At 41.4% G+C, this 14,095-nt stretch overlaps 1 long non-coding RNA gene across 1 annotated transcript in view; it reads left to right on the top strand.

Annotated features, from left to right (window-relative positions):
• LOC309531758 overlaps nucleotides 1–14,095 on the top strand; it is a 153,050-nt gene that overhangs the window by 84,512 nt on the left and 54,443 nt on the right. The window lies entirely within an intron of this gene.

Genomic DNA, 14,095 nt, shown 5'->3' with positions numbered 1-14,095 from the left:
AAATTTCAGTTCCCCCCTTTCCCTACTGACTTCCCTCAACTTCCATCCATGGTTTATTATCTCTCATATTACAATCTGCCGTTTGTATATACTTCCATATTGTCACACTGTTATATTTCTTGTTCTTTACAAATAAAATTGCAAATGTTTATTTAAATCCTGCCAATGACTCTGTGTTTTTTTGTTGTTTCTGCAAATATGATGTAAAAGGGATCTATGACATCCCTTTGGAATTTGGAAACTGTATAGGCAAATCCTTTTTTATTATCCTCTTTGAAAATTTCCTTCAGTTGTCTATGATGCAATCAACTCTGAAGATATTCCTTTATTTCATCATATTTTTAGTTTTAATTTTCCTTCCTGTTCAGTTAATAATTCTTTATATGTTGACCATATTCCTTTCTTTGAGGACATTTTAAACGACAATGCTTCCACAGGTGATATCCACCATGGAGTTTTAGGTTCCAGTAACTCTTTATATTTTCCCAAAACCTTTAATAGGGACCTTCTTGTTATATGATTATGGAATCCTTTATGTACCTTTGCTTTCCCATACCATAAGTATGCATGCAACCCAAATCTATTATCATGTCCTTCTAGATCTATTGCCTCTTCTTTTTCTAATTTGATCCAATCCCGAATCCAAGTAAGACATGCTGCTTCATAGTAAAGTTTAAGATCTGGAAGAGAAAAGCCTCCCCTTTCTTTTACATCTGTAAGTATTTTATATTTTATTCTTGGCTTTTCCCCACTCCAGATAAATTTCAAGATATCTCTCTGCCATTTTTTGAAGCAAGCATTGTCACTTAGTATTGATTGGAAGAGGGAACAACATTCTGGGCAATACATTTATCTTTATTGCTGCAATTCTTCCTAAAAGGGAGAGATTCATCCAATTTCATATTTCTAGATTCCTTTTTATTTCATTCCATTTTTTTCATAATTAGCTTTATAAATATTGAGATTTTTTGCAGTCAACCAAATTCCCAAATATTTTACTTTTTTAATGGACTTTTATATTTAAAGCTTCTGATAGCTTTTTCTTATCTGCTCCTTTCAATTTTTTAAATAATAATTTGGTTTTGCTTTTATTAAGTTTAAAACCTGCCACCTGCCCAAACTTTTGAATCTGTTCTAAAACTCTGGGGAGAGAGTTCTGTGGTTGTTCAACGGTAATAACCCAATCGTCCGCAAATGCTTTCAATTTATGTTCGGTTTTCTTTAGTCTTATTCCTATTATTTCCTTAACCACTCTAATATTCCTTGCTAAAACCTCCAGAACCAGAATGAATAGCAATGGTGATAACGGACATCCTTGCCTTGTTCCTTTTTGTATTTCACTTTTATCTGTTAACACCTGATTGATAATTAATTTTGCATTCTGTTCTGAATAAATAGCTTGGATTCCCCTATTAAATTTTGGACGAAATTCCATTTCTTCTAAAACTTTTTTCATGAAATCCCAAGAAACATTATCGAAAGCCTTTTCTGTATATATAAACATCACCACTGCCTGCTTTTCATTTCTTACCTCCAGGTATTCAATTATATTTAAAACATTTATTATATTTTCTTTCATTTGTCTACCTGGGAGGAATCCTGCTTGGTCTTGATGTATATAATCTTCCAAAATTTTCTTCATTCTATTAGCAAGAATATATGCAAGTAATTTATAATCATTATTTAATAGTGAGATCAGCCTATAATTTTTAACTAATGTTATATCTGCATCTTGTTTTGGTATTAATGTTATGTAGGCCTCTTTCCAGGTTTCTGGGATTTCCCCTGTTTTTAGAATCTCATTCATTATATCTTTTAGAGGGATCACAAGCTTTTCACTTAATTTTTTATAATACTTTGCCGAGATTCCATCTGGTCCTGGGGATTTACCTGTCTTTGCCTGATTTATTGCTTCTGATATTTCTTGTAATGAGATGTCCGCATTTAATGCCATTATCTTTTCATCTTTTAGTTTTGAGAGATTACTGCTTTTTATATAGTCTTCCATCATCATCTTCCTTTCCTGTCCTTTTTTATACAATTCTGTAAAAAAATTAGTAAAGGCTTCCCCTATTTCCCTTTTCCATTATACTTTATTTTATTTATGTGGGGTTTTTTGCTCATTTTTCAGAAAACGTAACTTGACTTCCTGTTTGGTTTCTGTCTTGGCCAAATTAGTTTTTAAAGTCCAAATTTCTTAGTTACAAAGTCTTAAGGTTTTGGCAATAATTACCTTGCTTGGAAAATCTGCTGCTTTTGGTGGTGACTTGTGGCATCAGCTGCTGGACTGTGATATTGCCGTGAACGGACTCAAGCCGCTCTTGGCTCCCCCTCCCCCACTCGCTGCTATCACTCGCTGCAACGAGTTTCCCTCCATTTCTGCTGGTCCTCTCGAGACCCCACTCTTCCCTGGGGCTTTTTTCAGGAGAGCGTGTAGCCCAGGCGCTTCCCCCTCATGTCCTAACAGCCTGAAATGGCCGCCCCTTATTGCAGCGATCCGTTTCGCATCACCATTTCTCCGCAGTCAGACCGGAAGCCCCGAAACCTAGTCCAAATTAGACCAGTGCATTGTTGTTCAATGACCAAGAAAATCCTACCTATTCTGGGTGGAATTACACTTCCTCTAATACAAGGGAAGGCAGAATGTACATTTCGATGTGCTGGTAGATTGCTGTGGACCAGGAAGGATTTTTGACTCCAAATTGTTTAACTAAAGGAGCAAAAAAATGACTCCACTGAACTCATTTTGTTGCTGCTTTTTGGGGTACCCAGGAGCAGATTTTTGCATGGAAGGAGTATAAGCTTCATTAGGTTATGATACACAAAACAAATCTCTAGGCTCAGGATTCTGGTGGATCTCAAGGTTCTAGCAGAAAACAAAGTAGACCCCTACAGGCCTAGATTCTTCACGCCGCTGCTGTAAAAGACGGGGTTAAAAGCTGAGGAATGCTAATAGATTGGACCCTGCAAACAGATTCTTAGATCTGAATTAAAACTGAACTGAAACTGACCTGTTTATCTCACAGCCTTGTTAATAGGCTGCGAGCTTGCATCTAGTCTTTTGTCAACATTTGGCGGGGGGGGGGGGTGAGCAGGAAGATGAACTTTTCCCATTGTGTGGACTCCTATCAGTACAACAAAGCACCCCCACATTGCTTATGAAACCAAGTGTCTTACACAGTTTCTACACTTCAAGAATGGAAAATCAAAGGGAATCACCTGGGGGCCTAAGCAACATGGGGACACTTTCCTGTCTTCAGCTAAGCAGCTGCAGAGAAATCAGCCTTTTAATACTTGGTGGGCAGTTTCCTGTAACTCTTTGCAAAGAAGGAATCTGTTATATTCTACCCATCAGAGATGAAAGAGAACACAGGGTGTGTGATGATTGCCTCTGAACTGGATTTTCTGTTTCATCTGATTCTATTTAACTCTGAGGCCAAAGACACAGGTTCAGTATAAGCCAGTGAAAGAGATTTCATTTAAACACTGGGGAAAAAACGTAACAGAACCCAGCAGGTTATCATGGGAGAGACTCTGTTAACATTTCGTCTCTTATTCCAAGGCACCGATGACTCATTTCCAATACAATTTTTGTTATCACGAAAAAGATATTTTGATGTTGATGATGATGATGATGATGATGATTATTATTATTATTATTATTATTAATTTGTACCCTGCCCAGCTTACTGGGTTGCCCCAGCCACTCTGGGTGGCTTCCAACATATATAAAACATAATAAAACATTAAAAACTAAAAAAGCTTCCCTATACAGGGCTGCCTTCTGATATCTTCTAAAGGTTATATAATTACTCATCTTCTTAGCATCTGATGCGAGGGCATTCCACAAGGTGGGCGCCACTACCCTCTGTCCCTCAGAAACAGTATTTCTGACTTGTCAGGATTCAGCCTAAATCCATTAGCCGCCATCCATCCTCCAACTGCCTCCAGACACTCACACAGGACATTCACCTCCTTCACTGGTTCCGATTTGAATGAGAGGTAGAACTGGGTATCATCCACATACTGGTAAACACCCAACCCAAACCCCCTGATGATTTCTCCCAGCGGCTTCCTGTAGATGTTGAAAAGCATGGGGGAGAGGACAGAGCCCTGAGGTACTCTACAAGTGAGCACTCAGGGTTTCGAATACTAATCAGCTGACACCACTTTTTGGACATGGCCCAGTAGAAAGGAGCAAAAGCACTGCATAACAGTGCCCCCAGCTCCCAACCCCCCTAGATGGTCCTGAAGGATGTCATGGTCAAAGGTATCAATAGCTGCTAAAATATCCAGCAGAACCAGGAAACAGCTTTCACCTCTGTCCCTAGCCCCCTGGAGATCATTAACCAGCACAACGAAGGCGGTTTCAGTCCCATGATGGGGCCTGAATCCCAATTGGAAAGGATCCAAATGGTCTGCATCCTACAGACATGCCTGGAGTTGTTCAGCGATCACCCGCACATTTATCTTGCCCAAGAATAGAAGATTTGAGACTGGGCGATCACTGGCCATAATGACCAATGGCTATGATAAGGGATCTCTGAAAACGGCCAGGAATTAAGGCCTCTCAATGATAACGCTGAAAGCTCACCCTTGCCTCTGAGCTGATATTGGGAGGGGGAAGGAGAAAATTAGGTTCTGAGAATGCAGCCCTGTAAAATGCACCTTGAAACCCCACTTCTTGGAATATAGTTCAGTAAAGAATGATTGCTCTGCCAGGCCTCCCTTTATCATGAAATGACTCTTTACAGAGACGAGGATTTGGTTTCTGTGGGAACATGTTCTTGAAGCTCAACCCCTCCCCATAGAGACCCATTTAGCAGCAAAGTAGCAGGACTTTCCCAGGCTCAGGGGCGGAGGAAGGGCTGTGTGGTGGGGGAGGATTGCCCCAGGTGTCAGCACTGAGGGGGGTGACAAAATGCCGGGTGACACCGCGGGGCCTGCAGCACACCCAAGCCATGCGTCTCTCCTGGGAGTGATGCGGGGGCTTGGGTGCCTGCAGGCTCCACACTGCCCCAACAGTCCACCTAACACCTCCCCAATTCAGCTGTAGGGCGGCTGAGTGGGAGGAGGCAGGCAGACTCCTCCGAGGCCCCATGGAGCGTCCAGCCCCAGCTCGCCCCGCCCTGTTGGCAGCTGGCCCCACCCCTGGGCGCAGGACACACACACCACCCCAGGCGTCTGATAGACTTGCTCCGCCGCTGCCCAGGCTGAAGAAAACACCTTGTGTGAGGGGGTGGGGAGCAGTGGACAAGAAGAGCCAGGAGTTCATACAGCCAACACAATGGCCTATGCACTGAAGTCCAAAAACTTGCATCTCTGCACTGCCCCTTGCTAACAGAATGGAACATAAGTATGAACATAAGAAGAGCTGTGCTGGGTCAGCCAACCGTCTTTAGATGCAGAATGCTGAGCTTGACTGTCCTGCAAAGAATATTAATGTGTTGTCCCCACAACTACCCATCCAAATAGTAAATGTTGTTGGATCGGAAGTTATATGTTTAGATTACACCTTGCTTCAGAAACTATCAACATAGGATAGGTTGTTAAACCATAGATGTGGAGGGGCATTTAGAAATGTACATGAGTGGGAGGGGTCAGGAAATGACCATGCACAGGCTCAAGTACACAAGAATGTCCCTCTTTTCATTTGCAAAATATGCCACGGTATGACAACATTAAGGGAGAGAAGAATAACAGAGACTTCATTGTGGGAGTTTACTATAGATCCCCAAGCCAAACGGAGGGCATAGATGATGCCTTCCTGGAACAGATGGCCAAGCATGCAAAAGGAAGGGAGATGGTAGTAATGGGAGACTTCAATTACCCGGATATTTGTTGGATGTCAAACTCAGCCAAGAGCATAAGGTCAAACAGATTCCTCACTGGCCTTGCAGACAACTTCATTGTCCAGAAAGTGGGAGAAGCAACAAGAGGAACAGCCATTTTAGATCTGGTCCTAACCAATGTTGATGACCTGGTTAATGGGGTAGAAGTGGAAGGATCATTAGGCGCGAGTGATCATGCTCTTCTGAAGTTTACTATACAGCGGAAAGGAGCAGCCAAGCATACCAGGACTCAATTTCTTGACTTTAAGAAAGCCGACTTCATAAAACTTAGGGAAGTACTGGGTGAGATCCCATGGACAGTAATACTAAAAGGAAAGGGAGTTCATGAAGGCTGGGAGTTTGTTAAGAGGGAGATTGTAAAAGCACAACGTCAGGCAATACCAATGAGACGGAAACATGGAAGGTGCCTAAAGAAGCCAGGGTGGCTATCTAAAGAACTTTTAACTGAGTTAAGATTAAAAAAGGATGTGTACAAAAAATGGAAAAGGGGGGAAACCACCAAAGAGGAATTCAAACAAATAGCCAGCACGTGTAGACACAAAGTCAGAAAAGCTAAAGCACAGAATGAACTCAGGCTTGCTAGAGAGGTTAAAAGCAACACAAAAGGCTTTTATGGGTATGTTCGTAGCAAAAGGAAGAACAAAGAAACAGTGGGGTCACTCAGAGGAGAAGATGGTGAAATGCAAACAGGGGACACAGAAAGGGCTGAACTCCTCAATGCCTTCTTTGCCTCAGTCTTCTCCGATAAAGAAAACAATGTCCGACCTGAAGAATTTGGAGCAAATGATTCAGCAGAGGAAACACAGCCCAGAATAACTAAGGAGATAGTACAAGAATATTTGGCTAGTTTAGATGTATTCAAGTCTCCAGGGCCAGATGAACTGCATCCAAGAGTATTAAAAGAACTGGCAGATGTGATTTCAGAACCACTGGCAGTCATCTTTGAGAATTCCTGGAGAACAGGCGAAGTCCCGGCAGACTGGAGGAGGGCAAATGTTGTCCCTATTTTCAAAAAGGGGGAAAGAGAGGACCCGAATAATTATCGCCCAGTCAGTCTGACATCAATACCAGGGAAGATTCTGGAGCAGATCATTAAGCAAACAGTCTGCGAGCACCTAGAAAGGAATGCTGTGATCACCAATAGTCAACATGGATTTCTGAAAAATAAGTCATGTCAGACTAACCTGATCTCGTTTTTTGACAGAATTACAAGCCTGGTAGATGAAGGGAACGCAGTGGATGTAGCCTACCTTGATTTCAGCAAGGCATTTGACAAGGTGCCCCATGATATTCTTGTAAAGAAGCTGGTAAAATGCGGTCTTGACTATGCTACCACTCAGTGGATTTGTAACTGGATGACTGACCGAACCCAAAGGGTGCTCATCAATGGTTCCTCTTCATCCTGGAGAAGAATGACTAGTGGGGTGCCACAGGGTTCTGTCTTGGGCCTGGTCTTATTCAACATCTTTATCAACGACTTGGATGATGGACTCAAGGGCATCCTGATCAAATTTGCAGATGACACCAAACTGGGAGGGTTGGCTAACACCCCAGAGGACAGGATCACACTTCAAAACGACCTTGACAGATTAGAGAACTGGGTCAAAACAAACAAGATGAGCTTTAACAGGGAGAAATGTAAAGTATTGCACTTGGGCAAAAAAAAATGTGAGGCACAAATACAAGATGGGTGACACCTGGCTTGAGAGCAGTACATGTGAAAAGGATCTAGGAGTCTTGGTTGACCACAAACTTGCCATGAGCCAACAGTGTGACGCGGCAGCTAAAAAAGCCAATGCAATTCTGGGATGCATCAATAGGAGGATAGCATCTAGATCAAGAGAAGTAATAGTGCCACTGTATTCTGCTCTGGTCAGACCTCACCTGGAGTACTGTGTCCAGTTCTGGGCACCACAGTTCAAGAAGGACACTGACATACTGGAACGTGTCCAGAGGAGGGCAACCAAAATGGTCAAAAGCCTGGAAACGATGCCTTATGAGGAATGGCTAAGGGAGCTGGGCATGTTTAGCCTGGAAAAGAGGTTAAGGGGTGATATGATAGCCATGTTCAAATATATAAAAGGATGTCACATAGAGGAGGGAGAAAGGTTGTTTTCTGCTGCTCCAGAGAAGCGGACACGGAGCAATGGATCCAAACTACAAGAAAGAAGATTCCACCTAAACATTAGGAAGAACTTCCTGACAGTAAGAGCTGTTTGACAGTGGAATTTGCTGCCAAGGAGTGTGGTGGAGTCTCCTACTTTGGAGGTCTTTAAGCAGAGGCTTGACAACCATATGTCAGGAGTGCTCTGATGGTGTTTCCTGCTTGGCAGGGGGTTGGACTCGATGGCCCTTGTGGTCTCTTCCAACTCTATGATTCTATGATTCTATGATTCTAACATGATGAAGGCTAGCCAAAAGACAAGAGCTTCAAATGGGACGGGGGGGGGGTCATGAACAAAATCAGGAAAGATTCATTGTCTTACTTTTCAGAAGCAGTGTTACAGCCTTCACCTTGCTACTCAAATAATGGATGCAACTTTAAAAACATATTTGAAAAGACTCTGCAGTTTGTTATTTTTGTAAAAACAACAACCCACCTTAATAATCTGTTAGCTTTTCATTGTATTGTATCTTTATGCCACAACAGAAGTGTATGCTGCCTTTATTAGTATTGTAGAAATAGTCCCTCTGGAATTGAACATGAGCTTGCAATTGTCCTAAGTGGACTGTTTAAAACACCTGGGGGGAAGGGGGGATAAAAATATTGCCTGAAATTTGTGGCTTTGGGGATGGGTGGGCTTAGGCAGATTTTCAGTGGGGTAATCATAATTGTCTTTCTTGGCTCTCAGAAGATGCTCTGCAGATAAAGCAAAGCTGGTGAAGGAGAAACACAGAAGGTCAAAAGGTTAATTCCACTTAATGCATTGTGAATTTGTGAGGTGACTTATATCTGTAGTCTGTATTTTTTTTTCCCTTTAAAAAGAAGAGCTTGGAATGAAAAGAAATGAGACTTTCTTTTGTGGACATCCAAGCCTTTGAGAAATGCTCCTGGAAATATAGAATAAAGAAAGTAAGAAATGTTGGCACGTATTCTCATTGACTTCTTCATTGTGACCTTCCTCTTCCAAGAGCAAAATCTGATGTGCGTCAATGCAAACAATATTTATCTGATAGGCTAATCTCATGTGCCGCAGGAACAGCATCACACAGGATCAAGCACGAGAGCTCCACAAGACCACAAAGGTCTGGCGCATTCCCACTGGTGTAGCGGACCACTTCCATACCAGTTGTATCTAGGAGCTGACAGACACTGCAGGACAAACAAGGGGTTCCTCAAGTAAGACAATGGTCCCCTGCTCCTTGAGGATGAGGTTGGCTAGGCGAAGGAGGGAGCTGAAGCATTTCAAGACAGGGTACCAAGAATCTTCTGGTCCTGGAAAACAGGTGAGTGGAGAGACCCAGTTCCATGCCATAACGTTTTCTCAGTCAGAGGAACATGAAACTGAGAGAAGCCAATAGGTTTCCTTCTATGCTGCCACCCATCCATTCTCCTCTATAGATATTTGCTGCATCTTCAGGTGCGGGGGCAGAGGAGGGCTTTGGGCACTGCAATCGGTTCTGCTGCATCGGATGCCGACACTAGAGGATGCTGCAGGGCTTTGCAATTATAACATAGCGAACTGAGCAGTACAGAAGTGGGGGGGGGGCTTGCCAAATTTAGGCCTTGTACAGGGTGCTGCTGGAATTCAAAAGACCAACATCTGCCACTAGTGGACGGGGGCAGGGAAGTGTAGGTACAAAATGGCAGTACTCAGACTTGAATGTCTGGTGGGAACATTCAGCACTGGCATGGAAAGTCTGGTCTGATCAGAAGGGACTACATGACAAGCAGCTCTCCATGTTGCTACAGAAGTATGGAGAAAATAATTTGAATATCTAGGAGCTGAGGGAGAGCTAACTCACATCACCAAGTTCACAGATTCACTTTTTCTCATAGAAGAATTTCTGCAGCCACACCACACTGACATTTCCCTGTGTTGCTGTGTATGGAGTTCAATGGAGAAGCAGGGTTTCCATGTCTAAATTGCAAAAGGGGAACTCTGCCATGTTAAAGTTATGCAACTTCACATCTGCCTATCTAGGGTCCATCCATGCCTGAAACCTTGCATCTGCGTCTCTGGCTTGATAGAGAATCATATGCAGAAACATCAGCTGTAAACTGAAAGCTTGATATACCAGTCCCATGCATGTTGCCTGAATAAAATAGGTTGATTACTGCTAAAGATCTGTTCAAAAATGGGAGCTGGGTGTCCTCTGCAATCTCTTCTCCTGAAAAAGAGCTCATCAATATTGTTCAGAGGATTCAATGGGCTGCAAGTACATAAACTTGTAAAATTGGATTTCAGAACCCTGAAAACAAAAAGAAAAGCTAAGAGGAATTTATTCATAATAGAAATTATAAACTAAGAGTGTAACTCCCATTTCACATGCAAAGAAACCCTCAAATTTCCTTCATTTTAACAACCTATGTTTTCTTACTATTCTAAGCATGCAAATATGCAAGGATTCCCAAAGCAAACATGTCATTATCTTTACCCTCTAGGAGGAAAATGATATAGTGTCTCATTCTTACAGACAAGAAATTCCTTTCACTCCATTACAAATAACAAGTAGGTTTTCAGTACATCACTGCAAAATTTGCATCCAACCTCAGATAACCAGTCCAGTTAAAATATTGTTCAACTATGATGAGAAAGGAATATAGTATTGCAGAAGGGGCAAAAAGACATACGTAGTAGAAACTACCTGAAATGATGGGCATTTGGGAGCTTCAGTAAGGTTGGGATAAACCACACACATAAATTCTGAGGAAAATAATGAGGGGAAATTCTCATCTCAGTTCAGAATTGAGCTCAGCAAACTGAGGTATTATCAAAGACATATGTACACAAACACCTACTTGAGAAATACTTCAGGTGTTTTATGAGCTCAGATCCTGTTTTGAAATCTTTGGCGCTCCTGAGGTACCACCCAAAGCTCCAAATGTCGCTCCACAAACCACTTGTTGCCCATTTACTCTTCCAAATATACTAAAAGTGGTACACCATGACACCAACAATGATGTCTTGCTGGTAAGGCTGATAATGTAAGAAAACAGATAATGTAAGAAAACAATAACCTAAAAATGAGTATAACCCAAAATATAAATTAACATAAGCATAGCTTTTCCAGGCGACAACAGGCAATAAAGCAAAAGCAGCTATCATTGGAGCAGAGACCATTCATGTGAAATATAAGCTCTGTTATGTTTCTTTTTTTCTTTTTTAAAAATGATATTTATTAAGGGTTTGGAAAATACAGAAAAAGAAAAAGAACAATAAAAAAATTAAACAAATCAAACAATACCTTACAATACATCAAAAAAGAAAAAAACCCCAAAAAGAACAAAAAACAATACAATAAAACAGCAAAACAGCAAAAAAAGAACACAAACATTTAAAAACACATCCAACCTTTCCATGTCTTTACCTTTCATATACTTGTTTCATCAACCTCCTCACACCTCCCTTCTTTGTATTCTAGTTCAATTAGCTATTTCAGCAAGTCCTTTCCATCTTTCTCAATTTTCAATCTAAAATTTAACTTAAGACAGTCTAACCTTAGATTTTCCACTTTGGTCCATTAACAATCTATTTTTACTTAGTTCTTTATAACATTTCTGCTAAAGCCATCAAATCCTTTCCATCTTTCACTATTTTCTGTCATTTAATTGTCTTAATTTATTTTAACCTTATCTTACCATTAAAATCCTAAAACTTATATTTACTTAGCTCCTTATAACATTTCTACTAAAGCCGTATAATTTCATTCCAACAATTTTTCTAACACTCATTAACTTAACAATATTTCCCTAGATAAATTTTTAAAACTTTTTTCCAATCTTCTTCCACCGTCTCTTCACCCTGGACTCGGATTCTGTCAGTCCTTTCTATCAATTCCATATGGTCCATCAACCTGGTGATCTTCTATCCGAGGCTCTTAACTCTTTTCCATGTCCCTTCTGCAATGTTTCTTAACTAGTTCTGCAGATCCATTTCAGATTGAAAAAACTGAATATGAAATTTATTGAATGAGTGAATGAACAAACAAACAAACAAACAAACAAACAAATGCATGAGAGCCCTCTACAGAAAACTTTTGGCTCACACTTTGGAGCTGCATGACATGAAATAAATAATATGTCGATAATTGCTCCAGCTCAGCAAGAGAGATCCAAGTGCATTAGCAAATTTCAGCCTGTTTGTTGCCCATGTGGATACCATCTAGGTGCACAGCCCAGTCACAATGTTCATCTCTCTCAGCTCTGTTGGACTGGCTGGGGGTGCTGTTTGATGTGAAGCAGATACGCACCCCCAGCTAGGATGTTTGATTAGCTGAGCATGGTGATCTATTGCTCATCACAAATGGGAATCAAGAAAAGCTGCCTTCCATACTCAAGCCTCAAAAGTGTACAAAAATAAAGTAGAGTGAAACTGCAACCGGCAACCAGGGTAAACTTCGCTAACCAATGAACTCCGCAAGAAATCATCAACAAACTTGACATTGCATGGCAGCTGGGCCACAACTATAAACACGGGGGGGGGGGGGCAGAAAATCACAAGGCATTCCCTCATGGGAAACCAAGCAAATTATGCAAAATGGGAATAGAATAACTTTTGATGTGAGGGATGTAGAATGCATGTCTTAGAATAAAATAACAATGTTTTATTATTCATAAAACATGAGAACGTATTGTAATCAAATTAAGGTTTGCCACAGGGAAAGGAAGAAACAAAAGAGTTTATTCACTAATGTCACATGGTAGTAGGCATACAAGAACTTGTTATCAAGGGATGGGGCAGAGAAGCAAAACATTTTAGTGTGGCTGGCTTGTTGCAAAAATAATACTGCTTGAGTTCTATCCTGATCCAAATGCACGTTCAGCTGAACTACAGCCCTGTGTCAAGTTTTAGAATCATAGAGTTAAAAGGGTCCCCAAGAGTCATCTAGTCTAACCTCTTGCAATGCAGGAAATGTTAAGGAATTGGTTTAATTCACACAGAAATGGAAGACGCCTAAATGTGTATTACTGTATTGCTAACTCTGGGGAAATTCCACTGCAATATTCTAATGGACTCTCAGTTTTTACTGAGCTGATAATTAACTATTATTGTTTTCTGCTAGCTAACATGTGAGTGTTTAACCTTAGATCACATGAGAGGTACTGAATTGCAAATTCGCCATCTTGGAAGGGTGGTGGCAGGAGTTTTTTGTTCCCTGACTTTGTGAGATTGAGGGTATAAATGAAGCTCTTCAGGAAAACAGCAATGTGCAGGCTGGAATGCAGGTTGTGGGAAGAGACAGACCTCTGCTCCTAGGTCTGTTTGAATTATTTCATATTTTAAGATGCCGAACGTATGACTTGAAGTGCCATATGTCTTATGGAGTTATTTGGCTGTATCTTAGATGCTTTCGTTTTGTTTTGAAGAAAGTTCTGCAAGTAAAGTTTCAATTAAACTTATGAGCCTTGACTAAACTGCGGGAGGCAGTGGAAGACAGAAGTGCCTGGCGTGCTCTGGTCCATGGGGTTATGAAGAGTCGGACACGACTAAACAACAACAACATGAGCCTTGGGTTTTTTGCTGTTTGTTGCATCCCACTGTTGACTCATGCTAAGATTCTGGTCCACTAAGACCCCTGGATCCTTTTCACATGTACTACTAGTAAGCCAAGTGCCCCCCCATCTTTGTGCACCTTACATTTGTCCCTTTTGAAATTCATTTTGTTAGTTTGTGCCCAGTTCTCCAATCTTTTATGGTCATATTGAATCCTGAATCTGTCTTCTGCAGCACTAGCTACCCTTCCCAGTTTGGTTGTCATCTGTAAAGTTGATGAAGCATCCCCTTCATCCAAGTAGTTTATAAAGAAGTTGAACAACAATGGGCCCAGACAGAACCCTGTGCCACCCCACTTGTCACATTTTCAAGGATGATGAACAACCATGTTCCCCAGCTCTGTGTAGTGGCACCAGAGCAAAAGTATACTGGGGGAGGGAGCAGCACAGAAGAGGCAAAGTCCATTTCTGATGGGTGAGGCAGATTTTGTTACATGTTTGATTTCTTAAAGGAATGGAAAATACTGGGCTGGAGGTGAGCTATTGGACTGGGAGAGGTCTTGACTCCTTTGCCCTCTGGTGCTGC

The sequence above is a fragment of the Podarcis vaucheri genome, assembly GCF_965113315.1.
Source record: "Podarcis vaucheri genome assembly, chromosome: 4".
Lineage (NCBI taxonomy): Eukaryota > Metazoa > Chordata > Lepidosauria > Squamata > Lacertidae > Podarcis > Podarcis vaucheri.
This window is presented reverse-complemented; position numbering and strand designations above follow the sequence as displayed.